This window comes from Chrysoperla carnea, chromosome X (assembly GCF_905475395.1).
Source record: "Chrysoperla carnea chromosome X, inChrCarn1.1, whole genome shotgun sequence".
Taxonomy (NCBI): Eukaryota; Metazoa; Arthropoda; class Insecta; order Neuroptera; family Chrysopidae; genus Chrysoperla; species Chrysoperla carnea.
In genome coordinates this window covers 27,227,181-27,240,756 of record NC_058342.1, presented here as the reverse complement: position 1 = coordinate 27,240,756, position 13,576 = coordinate 27,227,181, and the positions used below count along the sequence as shown (strand labels likewise).

Below are 13,576 nucleotides of genomic sequence, written 5' to 3'. Positions count from 1 at the left end.
ATGAATTAACAACAGATGGTATGACATTCCATTAAGTTGAGAGCATTTGCATTGAAATGAGAGTATTTTATTTAGAATATAGGTAGGGTGAAGACTGGTTGTCAATGTGGTTTTGCACTCAAATATCATACTCAACGTTTTATAAATCATACTCAACGTAAATCATTGATTATTGGTAAGTAAGGTGTTGTACCATATTCCATTTTTAAACATAAACTTAAATTTTGAGGAGGTAAAGTTTCAAATCCGGAAAATAAAGTATCTTGAATCTAACAAAAATTTTAATTCATGGTACTACACCTTCCCCGATTATATATGTATATAAAATTGTTGCTTACATACCACAATCTTATAGTTTAAAAACACAAACTACCTATTATTATCTATGATAGCGAGCCGAGGACCGAGGACGGAGGCTGAGAACCGACCGAAGAGACTTACAGTTATCATATCTTTATTTAGCACCAAGACACCACTGTGCCTGTATCCATATTTTATATATAGGTATTTATGTATGTTCCTAAGTACCCAGAGAGACATATTCACGTTAAATTTACACCAAAATTATCTAAAAAGCCATACAATCAGCATTCAAGCAAAATATAACTAATAATCAAAATAAGAAAAATAAAACATAGTTATAATCAATCAAATACAGTGCTCAGGGTGTAAAAAGTGAGGTCAAGTTCGTAAATGAGCAACATAAGTTAAGGTCTTGGGTTTGTAGGACCAATGTTGTAAACCTTCGTTTTCGAACCTTCAAAATGTTGTAAACCTTCGAAAACAGATATCGAGCTGAAATTATAATTATAGCGTACTCAGATTTGGTCGACAATTCCAAATTTTGTTACAAACCGTTTACTTTAAATTACGACGTATGACGCCTTGTGTTTTATGTCAACTACAATTTAGGGTGGATATACCGGAAATTGATGAAATTCAGTTAACTGCATATGGTAAGTCCTTTCAAATATTTTTGTTTTTTTAAATTTACGAGGCCAAAACGACTTAGGATTTAGAATTTCGGGCGATACTATAGAAAATGTTCGTCCAATCGTCAAATAAACCCGATTTTTGGTGATTTTGGATCAAAATTACCTTATAAACTAAGTTTTATCTAATTCTGAAATAGAAAAAATTGTTTGATTTTTTCGATTTTTTCCAAGGGGTACCCCTTCAAAAAATTGCAAAAAATCCAAAAAATTTTGTTGTTTCGGAATTTCATGAAACAAAGTTTCTAAGGTATAATTGACCCAAGAAATTCAAAAATCGGGTACATTTAACGATTGGACGGATAATTTTTGAGATATCGCCAAAAATCGATCCCATTACTCGTTTTTTTTCAAAATCTACTAGCCTAATCGTCAAATAAACTCGATTTTTGAATTTTTTGGGTCAAAATTACCTTATAAACTAAGTTTGATCGAATTCTGAAACAGAAAAAAATTTTTGATTTTTTCGATTTTTTTCCAAGGGGTACCCCTTCAAAAAACGATAAAAAATCGAAAAAAAATTATGTTTCGGAATTTGATGACACACTGTTTATAAGGTATAAATGACCCAAAAAATTCAAAAATCGGGTTCATTTAACGATTGGGCGGGTAATTTTTGAGACATTTTCTTTCATCTTGTAAACTAAACTTTTGTTTTATCTCTAACAACTTTTTTTTTGAAACATTTTTTCGTAAATATCACTATTTACCTGTAAACATCACTGTATTGTATCATGTAAAAATGTTTAATATATACGTATGTGTTTATTTATTACTATGTACACTGAGGAAGTGAGAAGAAAGATACTCTTATTACTTTGTGTGTAGGGGTGGCTACCTTTCTTTACTTACGTAAAAAAGCAAACGTCTGTATATCTGTCTATGCATGATGTTTCAACAATTAAGTCAGTTGCATGTTTACATTCGTTTTATAATGTATTTTTTCTTAAAAATAAACTTAAAAATATTTATTTTAGGAAAAAATGGATCATGGGATATGTTTTGGTAGGTAATTCATGAAAGTCTATCAGTGTACGTATAGATATTAAGAAGTATATAATGGTAGCAAAGCGTGGTAGCAGCAGCCTACAACCAGCCGACGATATAATTCTAACAAGGCAGTAAATCTTAACTTTTAGAAACTAGAATACTTGGTGTGAGTATATTATTATACGTAAGAATATAACACTGTAATATATTTAATGTATATATGTACTACACTAGGGTGGTCTGTTCAAATGGGGTGTGGGGAGTAGTAGGTGATATCTATTCATACCATAGCACAGTCAAAAACGGTTATAACGACATTCCTACAAATATGGTCATTATATCCGGTAGTCATTATAAGCGATATTTTCATTTTATTCATATACCGACATTTTTGGTACATTTTTTAAATGTATAGTAATTAAATACGAATGCAGCAAGTTTTTCAGTTATTAGTACTTTTTTTCAAGAGTAAACCGATTAAGGAAATAACAATTATTTCTTTTCAATAATTGCCTCGCTTAGATATGCAGAAGCCGATTTTAGTTATCCAATTTTCCGTACATTTTGAAGGTTGATTTCGAAGATGTCATTCAGTTCCAAAAATCGTCTAATTTTATCTGATTTAATTGAAACTTTTTTTGAAACCTTCTATATTTTGATCAAACTTTTCAGTTTTGTCAGTTTTTCGTTAGCTAACACTTCTGTGCTTAATTCCGACACCAGGACTCCACATTCTTGAAACTTATCATAGCTAGGTTAATTGTAACCACAAATTTGAAAAGTATGGCCGAAATTTAGTAGGATTACATACTCAGTTTATCAAAATTGGATACTATTCGGGTATGATAGAGCAAAATTAAATTTTTTGGATTCTGATGACGTCATTCAGTTAAAGAATTCGATTTTTTTGATTACACAGCCAAATTTGCTTCGATCTGATTGTAATTTTCCTTGAAATCCACTAATTTTGGGCCAAACTTTTCAGCTGTAATGTTAGTTTTTCGTTACCTATCACATATGTGCTATATAACGAGACCAGGACTCCATATTCATGAAACTTATTATAGCTAGGTTAATTTTGCCAACAAATTTGAAAAGAATGACTCAAATTTAGTAAGATTACATACTTGGTTTATCAAAATTGGATAAAATTTAGATATAATAGAGCAAAGGTAAATTTTTTTGGATTTTGGTGACGTCATTAAGTTCAAAAAATCATTTTTTTGTATAAAAACTAAATTTTATTCGATTTGAATGAAATTTTTTTTGAAACCAAATTATTTAGGTCATACTTTACATTCATTGTGTTAGTTTTTCGCTATCATCCACTTTGTGCTAAAAACGGGACCATGGCATCTATTAAAAGTAGGTTAAACCCTACCAATTGGTTGTTATAATCGATTTGTTGTTATAAATGATGTCGTTACAACCGGTTTTGATTGTATATACTAAAAGTGGTGTACTAAGATGGGTTGGTATATACACCCTAGTATGTGGTATATGTTGTATGAAGGTACCCATCTCTTTTTTGGGTATTTAGGTATATAGGTGGATAGCGTAGACTCAGTTAGTACACTGTAAGTATAATATAAGTAGGTAGATAGGTATTATATTTAATTTAGATTGGTATGTAGTATGTAGATGAATGAGAATGTGAAAGTATAACAGATGAGGTAGCTGACTGCTGAGATGAATACCGAAAAGAATTCGAATAAGAAGAATAAACGAAGTAAACACATACCATACAATATACACATACGAGGTTTTAGGATATTTTATGGTTGTCATTGTATAATTATAACACATGAGATCCAAGACATAACTCGTCGAAAAATCCCTGCCCTATATATAATAAATGTGCAAGTAAGCATGTTTGTTTATTTGTTTGTTACGCTTTCATGCTAAAACTAGCGAATGGTTTTTAATGAAACTGTACAGCAATATAGCTGATATATTAGAATAACACATGAAATATAATTTATAAAAATATATATATTTTTTTTTAAATAAAAAAATTTAATTTAATTTGAACTTTTTTTTTTAATTAAAGATTTCTGTCAAAATTTAAAATAGTAAAAGTCAAACAAATCATGACCAACTTTTCTGATATACTCAATCGAATTACGACCATTTTACATTTAACAAAATTGAGAACTGTGCATATCAAGACGCGAAGCAAAACAAGAAGCGGGCGGGTATCAATCTAGTTAATAATATTCGTCTTTTAGCTGTCAAAATATTCGAAAATATCAAGATAAGGACAAGCTTTAATTGTACTGAAAGTAAAAAATAGTTATTTCTGTGATTAATTCTTGCAAGACTGTTTATAAAAATATCAAGGATAATTCGGAGCGCCTCAAGCTTTTACCACTTCTCTCTCCAGTAAATAATTATTTTCTACTTTTCAGTACAATAAAAGCTTCCTTTAAAATGTTTTTGTATTAAATTTTTTTGTTTAAAACTTTGAAAGGTATATATATACGAATGTTTGAATTTGATATATGCATGAAATTTGAAAAATAAGTTTAATCAAGGAACGTGCTCCAATCGAAAAACGTTAATTTCAAAGGCACGCATCTTATACGGGTATTGGATTCATTCAAGTTTTCCGGTCTAATTAAAATCTCCCTGTAATTCATAACTGGACAAACACTTTAAGTTCTTTTTTTTTTTATAAAAATGCAAACATTTTTTGCTTGAAACATTGTTTTGTAAACCGAATAGTTTAGACAGTAATTGATAGCAAAAATACCCTAAAGAACATATCAGAAACTACATATATCATAGTTTTTTGTGTGTTTCTTCATTTAATTTGAACAAAAATGGCCTTTATAGAAAAACAAACTATCCCGGGTCCAGGGCCGGATTTAAATTTCTGCCGCCCTGGGGCACTGAAGAAAATGCCGCCCTATGACGGAAATTTTATTTTAATAGTTTTGATATCATATTTTTTAAGAATTAGAATAACTAATTAATTGCAGAAAAAAGAACCGCTTCATAACGAGCTGACTATCTGGTTGCAGATAAAGATTTTAACGCAATTCTTTTTTCAGTATGAAACTGTAAGACTTCCCAGCGATGCGTCGATGCAGTAAAAAAGTTGTATAAAGTTTGTACTGTATGAAAGAATGAAGCAGCTTCTGGAGCGCATTTTACTGCGTGAACTCCAACTAAATTCATAGAATGAGCAGCACAAGGAGCATGTTCTGCAAGATATAATTTCATGAATTCTTGCCTGTAAGCCCGAATAAATCCCTGATACATTATTCGCGTTATCATATGACTGACTTTGACAATCTGAGAGATCAAGATCAAAGAAACTCAAGAACAGATAATACAGCAACTAGCAAATCTTCAGCTTTATGTCCAGAGTTCCCAATAAACATGCGAAAAACAAAATTTTTTTAATTCTTCAAAAAAAAAAAACTATATTTATCAATTCCAGAAAAAAAAATATCAAATTTTATTTTTTCAAACCTTTATGGAAATAAATTAATTTTATTTTAATATAGTTTTCACTTAAATTTAATATATTATAATATACAAAATTTTAATTTGATACATAATGCAATTATATTTCTTGAAAGATGAAATGTATATTTAAAAGAATTAGTTATTTATATATTGTATAGAAAATGTTTTCTCACTTTCCAAATTTTGTCGCCCTAGAAAATTTGCCGCCCTGGGCGCTAGCCCCGACCGCCCCTAGTGTAAATCCAGCACTGCCCGGGTCCTTTGGACGAGAAAAATCGTTAAATAAAAGAAACAATGGATTTACTTCAAAAATTTTTTGAAACTTTTATAAGACTTACTTAAAAAGACTATATAGGTTTAATGGCTTTAAATTAAATGTAAAAATGTTAAAAAAATTACCAAAATTGAAAAATTGAGAAAAATGACTATTTTTATTGAAAACTTCATAACTTTTTTAATTCTCAATGTTAAGGCCTAATAATTTAACTCAGTTTTCTACTAGTGCACTAGTACAAGAAAAGAAAAAGTAGTTTAACGGATCTTTCAAAAAGTATATTTATTTTGGAGAATAATTGCTGAAAAAAGATGAAAAAATGAAATACTCGTTTTCTTCAAAATACTCCATTATACTCCAATATATTATATGAGTATTATATTTATTCAAAATCTTATTATTTTATTACAATTATATGAAATTAATATAAACTGAATGAAACATCTATAAAAATATTATTATTTTTTTATTATCCCTGGTTAAAAAAAAAACAGGTTCAATTCGCGTTCAAATAGTCATATTCTTTCGCATTTTGTAATTTTTTATGCAATACAAATTACATGTTTGATGTAAAATTGTATAGAAATTTGGTACCAATAAACATTCATCGTTATTATATTGTTTTATATTTGTTACCTTCAATCTAAAGTCAAAATACAGACCACTTTTCAACAGCTGCCAAAAGTATACTAAGGGCTCTAACGTTACGCAAAAATGTCTGAAGGTTGGTAAAACTCTTCAACTATCGGGAAATGGTGAAGTAGACCAGTTATCATTTGCTCTAAGTACTTACAATCGAGTTGCAAAAAAGGTCTGAGTAATTTGAACCCAGTGTGCTAAGCAAAGGTTAAAATTCATTTGCAAGATTTAACCCGAAAAAACATACATACAAACATTTCAAGTTGAATAAAAACTTGTCAAAATCGTTCAAAGTAGAAAAATATTCTAGGATTATTTCGATCCGTATGACGTGGTATATCCAGATTGAGATGTTTTTGCACATCGTACATTCAATATAATGATATTGATGGTAGCCTAAGTATAAAATGTTGTGCTAGAATGCTAGATAAAAGATCACTAATCCAATAAATGAAGATTATATGAATTATGATGGGTATTTAAACGGTAATTGCAACAAAACTTAACTAAAACTCAAACTACATACCTATACGTATATAACATAATATAATAATATATAACTATATATAATAATATATAATAATTTATTATATTATATATATATATACATTATAGTTATAGAGTCCTTAAATATCTATTAAATTTAATACACATATCTTAAATTGCACTGTACTTTAGTTATGTAATAGTATAGATACATGTGTAGCATTTATTTTCAAATTATATGGATTAGTCTGAGAAAAATATATAAGTCACAGCGCGTCTGTAAAGGAAGTAAGCCGTCTTGGATTGAGGATTTTGCGACTTCTTTAAGAAATAATATGTCGTAAATTATATTATTTTTAATACAACACAGTATTTTTATTATTGAGCGTCAATTAAAAGGGACCATCGGTCCATCGGGGTCAACGAAATGTGGCAAGTCGTAGAGGGGATCAAAAGATTTGTAAAAAATCTTCTTAATTCGAAAAATCATAAAATTTGTGTGACCATTCATAAAATTTATGAATGGATCCGATAAAGGAAATATTTTTATCCAAAATAGTGAAATAATAAGATCTTCCATTCTTAGATAATCTTTTATTATTTTCTCTCATCGAAGCTAATAATTCCCTACATTTCTAAAATTACAAAATATCTTAGCATTTCCAAGCTTTACAAGTCGTTTATCATTCTATTAGAGAGTCGATCGAAAGGGCCACAGATCAAACTCTGTTAGAAGGGAAGAGGGAGGTAAACACGAATGGCCGGTAATTACGAACATGTGGGATTTATATTAGCAAATTATTTCCAAAAAAGTTTTCATTTTTTCAATTTTTATATTTATCCGACAAATTATTTAATTGGTTTCTACTATCATTTAGATTAATAATTAAGAGTCTCTAGTAAGTTTTTAATTAACAGTATCTTCCTAAACAAAATGGGGTAATTAACTTGAATACACAGTAAAAAAATGCATGGCGTTTATTACAATGCTGGTATTAGTATATGGCGTTATTTGCCACACACAATGGCGTTATGTATAATACTATAGCGTTATTTACAATGGCAGTATTGTAAATAACTCCAAAATGTATTGTAAATAACGCCATAGTATTGTAAATAACGCAATAGTATTCTAAATATGTCATATACCATACCAGCATTAGAATAATCGCCATGCATTTCTTAAAGTGTAATCGTAATCATTGTAATCGATTTTTTCTTAAATATTTTGATTAAATATTTAATCAAAGTAGTAGTCACGAACATAGATATTACAACTATTTTCAAGGGAGCTTTATTATTACTTTTATATTTTAGGTAGCTAATTATAATAAAAATATCGTCACTGAATTATGCCCCACCAAATTCGTAATTTCTCCGCCCCAAATTTGTTTATGCTACTTTAAGATACTTAAAGTTTAAATGTGTTATTGTAAAAGTTATCTAATATAATAATGGCGTTTAGCCTGCGTTTCTCTGACATATACGCCTATAACAGAGGCCACCCACATCATCATTTGTTAATCTTTATTTATTTAATTACAAACATATTTTCAATTACATTTTGATGTGGGTGGAGTCGGTTACTTCGTTCTTATCCAAGCGACGACAATGTGATCAATTCTACCGCCCTCATTAATCATAATTGTTCACACTGCCGCTACCTGGATTCGAAAACGCAACCTAAATCTAAATAATCTTAATAAAATAATATGCATCGTCCGGGAATCGAACCCGGGCCGCCCGCGTGGCAGGCGAGCATTCTACCACTGAACCAACGATGCTGTATTGTTGTAAAAGTTATCTTGTTTGTACCTAAATAAGAAGCCAAAAAAAATTGATGTCAAACCTTGAGGCCCCTTAAAATGAATTTCTTAAATACAATTTTTATTCATAATAGTAGTTGAATTTTTTTAAATTTGGAGTTTTTAGAGAGTATGTATTTTGGTGTTGGCGCAGGGAAGTAAAGAAAATCTTTTAAAACTTTTTTTATTTTTTTTTACAATTGTAAAGTTTTGATTTCATTTGAGCAAAGCTTTTATATTTTAGCATACATAAAGATTTTAAATGCTATAAAAATCATAAGCATGACTATTATAACACATTTAACTCTTGTATACATATTTTGTATATTGTTATTGTAGACATGCACACATAATACTTATATATGTAAATGTGTAACAAACTTATAAGTTAGATATTATTATGGTAGGTAGTGTAGTAGCTACTATACCAAGTATTTTGGCTCTATAATTTTCATTATCCACAGTGTACGAATTCAGACATCACGTTTATTTTTTACTCATTACGCATATTGAACAGTTTTTCTCACGCTTGACTGAAGACGGTAGTTGCCTGATATCGAATTTGTAATAATACCTATAAAATTTTAAAACTTGGCACGATAACATAACAAAATTTCAAAATGAAACTAAAACTGATTAAAAAACGAAGAAGTTATAAGCAATCAAAGATTTATGACCATCTCCTTTTAGCAAAGCAAAGTTTTATATGTAATCTCTATGGTGATACCGTGCAATGACGTCACTAAACTATATCTTCCTCTTTGTTTAATTAGAAATTTTAAACTTCTAAATATTTTCCAAAATCAACTTCATTTTTCTGCCCGTCCAGTAAGAAGTCTTCATCTGAAGTGATTAAACAAAAATTTAGTCAACATCCCTATTCAATATGCATCCTCCAGGCCATTAACTCTTGGATAGACCATTATTAAAATAGGTATTCATTTTGTTAAAATATATCCCCTTCAGCCTGCAATAAATCTAGGTAATGATTGTAGGTCCTGAAGGGGATATATTTTATCAAAATGCATAATACAGCCCACAGAAATTCTCACCTTAATTTGAATAATAAAATAGTTATTGATTGATTTCCGTGGCAACTTAATATAGGAGAATAAGAATGTTTGAATTATTGAACAATTGAATCGTTTGAAGATTGAATCCTTTATAGAAACTATTATTATAAAAACTATTGGTTCAACTTATTGAGCGCCAACTTGTAATCATATACTGCGAGCCGATCTCATCCAGTATAGACTATCGACAGATTTATATCTGAGTAAATCGGCATGCAGATCCTTAGAGATTTAAGGGTCAATTGATTTCATAGTAGTACTCCTCGGAAGGATCTAATCTTTAAATTTGAAATAATGGGTTTATTTGAAAATATTCGATTAATCATCCCCACTTTCTCGCACCACCTTTCCACCCCCGAAGGTAAAAAATAGATAAAAACAATACTTGTAGCTGGTTGTATATCTTGGCAATATTTGAACTTCGCTGCACAACTTTTTAAGATTTTGAAGCACATCCCTTTCAACCCTTTACTCTACTACATTATGCATAAAAACTTTTCTTTTGATTCACTTTATCTATTAGAAAAAATCGCATCAAAATCCGTTGCGTAATTTTAAAGGTCAAAGCAAAGATAGGGACAGACAGCGGAAAGTGACTTTGTTTTATACTATGTATTGATTCCCAAAATGATTAAAATCAAAAGAATTTTATTGAAAAATTTTTCACAAAACAACAACGTTTCGATAAAATTTATCAAAAATTAAATACCATACTTTTATGAATATTTCCATAACGCAACATGGTTAAAATATGCAAACAATAGCCAAATTCGTCTACCACGGATTATCTCTGTATTATAGTCGTACAACACCACAGTTTATAAGCATTATATTGAATATAATATGGGAATAAAGATATACGAACGGGAATAACTGAATAGCAAGCATAGTATATACTAAACTTGGGATAGGATAGGATAGAATATAGGATAGGGGAGATTAAACCTGTTGCTTATCATCATACAACTCGACGGATAAGCGTCTGTTAGGATTTCCTATCCCGTTTATATCTGTATCATGCTCTTGGTACCCTTCTTACATCTTCTATCTACACGATATACCCACTATATTCAACAGTATCTCATATCGTAGTATATACTACATGATGGGTATAGAATGTATATACGTATATATATTTATTTGTATATAAATCACATGAATACACACTAGAGATATAGACTCTAATTCATTTAGTTATTAACAAAAAATCCTTAATTGCCTCATTACTTTTAATCTAACTTTGATCCGGGATGTGATTCATTAGATTTAATTAATCTTTATTGGTTAATTATGATAGCTTAGATTCTTTGGGAATTAAATGCACAAAAATATTTTTGCAAAAAAAAGATCCGCCAATGTTAATTAAAGAATATTAGATTACAAATATAATTTTAAAATAATTGTTAATAATTTTTTTTATAATAGTTTAAGTCTTATCTATCGTATACTGAAGTTTCAATCATATTTTACCGTGTAAATTTTTTCAATAATATTGACATTTGTTGACAGTCTTACGAGATAGTAAGACCCTACCAACTTTTCTTGAATTATATTACCAGTTATCGATTAGATGAAGTGAAAAAAAAAACTGAAAATTAGTTCGAAATATTCAGGTTTCTGTTTTTGTTACCGTTAATTTATTGAGAAATAAATAATAAACTATAAAAAAAGTACTAGCAGGAAAATTTGTATTTAAGGCAGCAAGTAAATACTTTGATTTAAGACAATACTTTCTTCCTAGTCAAAAGTCAAATACTTATTTTATTGAATTAAGGAAAACGTTTCGCCGCCAATGTTAGTTTAAAAAAAATTCACAATTAACACCCAGGCAGTGAAAAGATTACCTTAAACTCAGTTCATTGGCGTTGACTTTAAAATGATTTTTTACTTTTTTGGAACACACGGCGGTTTAATTTTTTGCAAATAAATTTATTCTTTTAGTGAGTTTAGGTATACCTTCCTAGATAATAAACAAAGTTAGTTACATTTATTAGTCCACGTCTGAAAAACTACTGAATCGGTTCTGATAAAACAATTATGGGATCAACTTAAGAGAATACCGTTTCAAAGAAATTTCAATATCGCTCCACAGATGGGGGAGAAATTGGTGAAAATACATAAGAATCGATTCACAGATGAATGAAAATTCAGTGCGTGAACAATCATTTTCTATGTTTCTACTCTTAAGAGAAAAAGTTTTTCTCAAAGTTATATGGTACCAACTTCGAAGTAAACCCTATCCAATAAAAATGATTTATCGAAATTAGTGAATAGAGAGACCAAAATCAAGATCACGACCATAGTTATCTTGGTTTTCCAAAAATATGTCATAGCCTGGCAGAAACGATTCTTGGTATTGCAGAGTTGAGTCTTGGTCTTACCGAGTTGAGTCTTGGTCTTACCGAGTTGATTTTTGGTCTTGATCTAGGTCATGAAAAAATAATCTCAGTCTTGGTCTTGATCAACCGTATCTTGTTTTTGATCTTGCCTCAACCATGTTTTGAAATGTTTAGTTTCGATTGAGTCTTATTTTTAACAATCGTTACAAAATTAATGAATTGCCTACATATTAGACCGTGGGACATCTTCTAAGATTTTTTTCGAAAAAGCTGCTTTTTTAAATGAGTGTGATAACGTCATGTTTGAGTTATCGTTTTGAAAAAACGCAGCAAAGAAGACACTATGACCACTTTATACAAGTTCATTAGTGCAGTATTTTTGTCGGAAAAAATATTTTATTGTCTAATAATAATTAATGTTATCAAGTATTTATAAGGTCCGACCAATTCCCTGCTGCGTTTTTTCAGAACGATAACGCAAATATGACGTCATTATGCTCATTTAAAACGTAGTTTTTTCGAAAAAAATCATACAGCAAAGTTTGAAAGGCTCATCAAAAAGGAACCACTCACGAAGTTTCAGAATTGGGGTTTTGTCTTCGAGACGATTTCAGTCACATAAATAGAAATAAACAAATAGGTGGACATTTAAAATAATTTTTTTTGAAATAAACTTATATAAAAAAAGATTTCCGTTGTTCGGCGAGGATGTAAGTATTTAAAATCTCCTTACTCAATTCCCCAATCGTAAAGTGAATTATATATCACACATACAAATAAATCTATAATTATAAATTATACGATAATAAATAAATATTTTAAACATATAATTAATAATAATAATAATAATGATAATAATAATAAATATAAATATAAATATAAAATATGAATATATAATATAATATATGTATAATGTATAATATAAATGTTCAACAGATAAATAGCATTATATATAGCTTCACATATACTTTACTAAACAGAAACTAAATAGATACTTTTTAGCATACGATGCTGGTAGTTGGTACTACTTGGTGGTACGATGTCGACATAGCAAGCAAGCAAGAAGAAAGCCGGAAAGCTGGGTACAAAGCTTTGTGTATAATCTGTGCGCTTCATAAACTCAGACAGGTATTTATATTATATAAAATATACTTATTTATATACCCACCATAACTGTTGTAAGAAAAGTAATAAATTTTAGAGTTATAGCCCCAATAGAATGTTATAACAACAACATTATATACGTAGGTACCAGATATATGTGTAACATTGTGTTATGATATGAGGTTTGGGTGTTTGGGAGCTTCGTTTGGCTGTGCTTGCTATATCTCTAAGATATCATCCTTACTAACAGCATTAGGTAGCTATAATATACAGAGTGTCTTTAAGTTAAGGTAGTACGAGCGCCAACACAAATTTAAACTTTGTGGTTCAAATTATTTGTACCTTATTTTCAACTTTGATGATGAATTTTTATATAACTTCATGAATATAGACGAAAAAT

At 29.5% G+C, this 13,576-nt stretch overlaps 1 non-coding gene across 1 annotated transcript; it reads right to left on the bottom strand.

Annotated features, from left to right (window-relative positions):
* Positions 1-8,568: 8,568 nt before the first annotated feature.
* Trnag-gcc lies at positions 8,569-8,639 on the bottom strand. Its single transcript has one exon. It is a non-coding gene; the product is annotated as a tRNA-Gly (tRNA).
* Between the last annotated feature and the right edge of the window lie 4,937 nt (positions 8,640-13,576).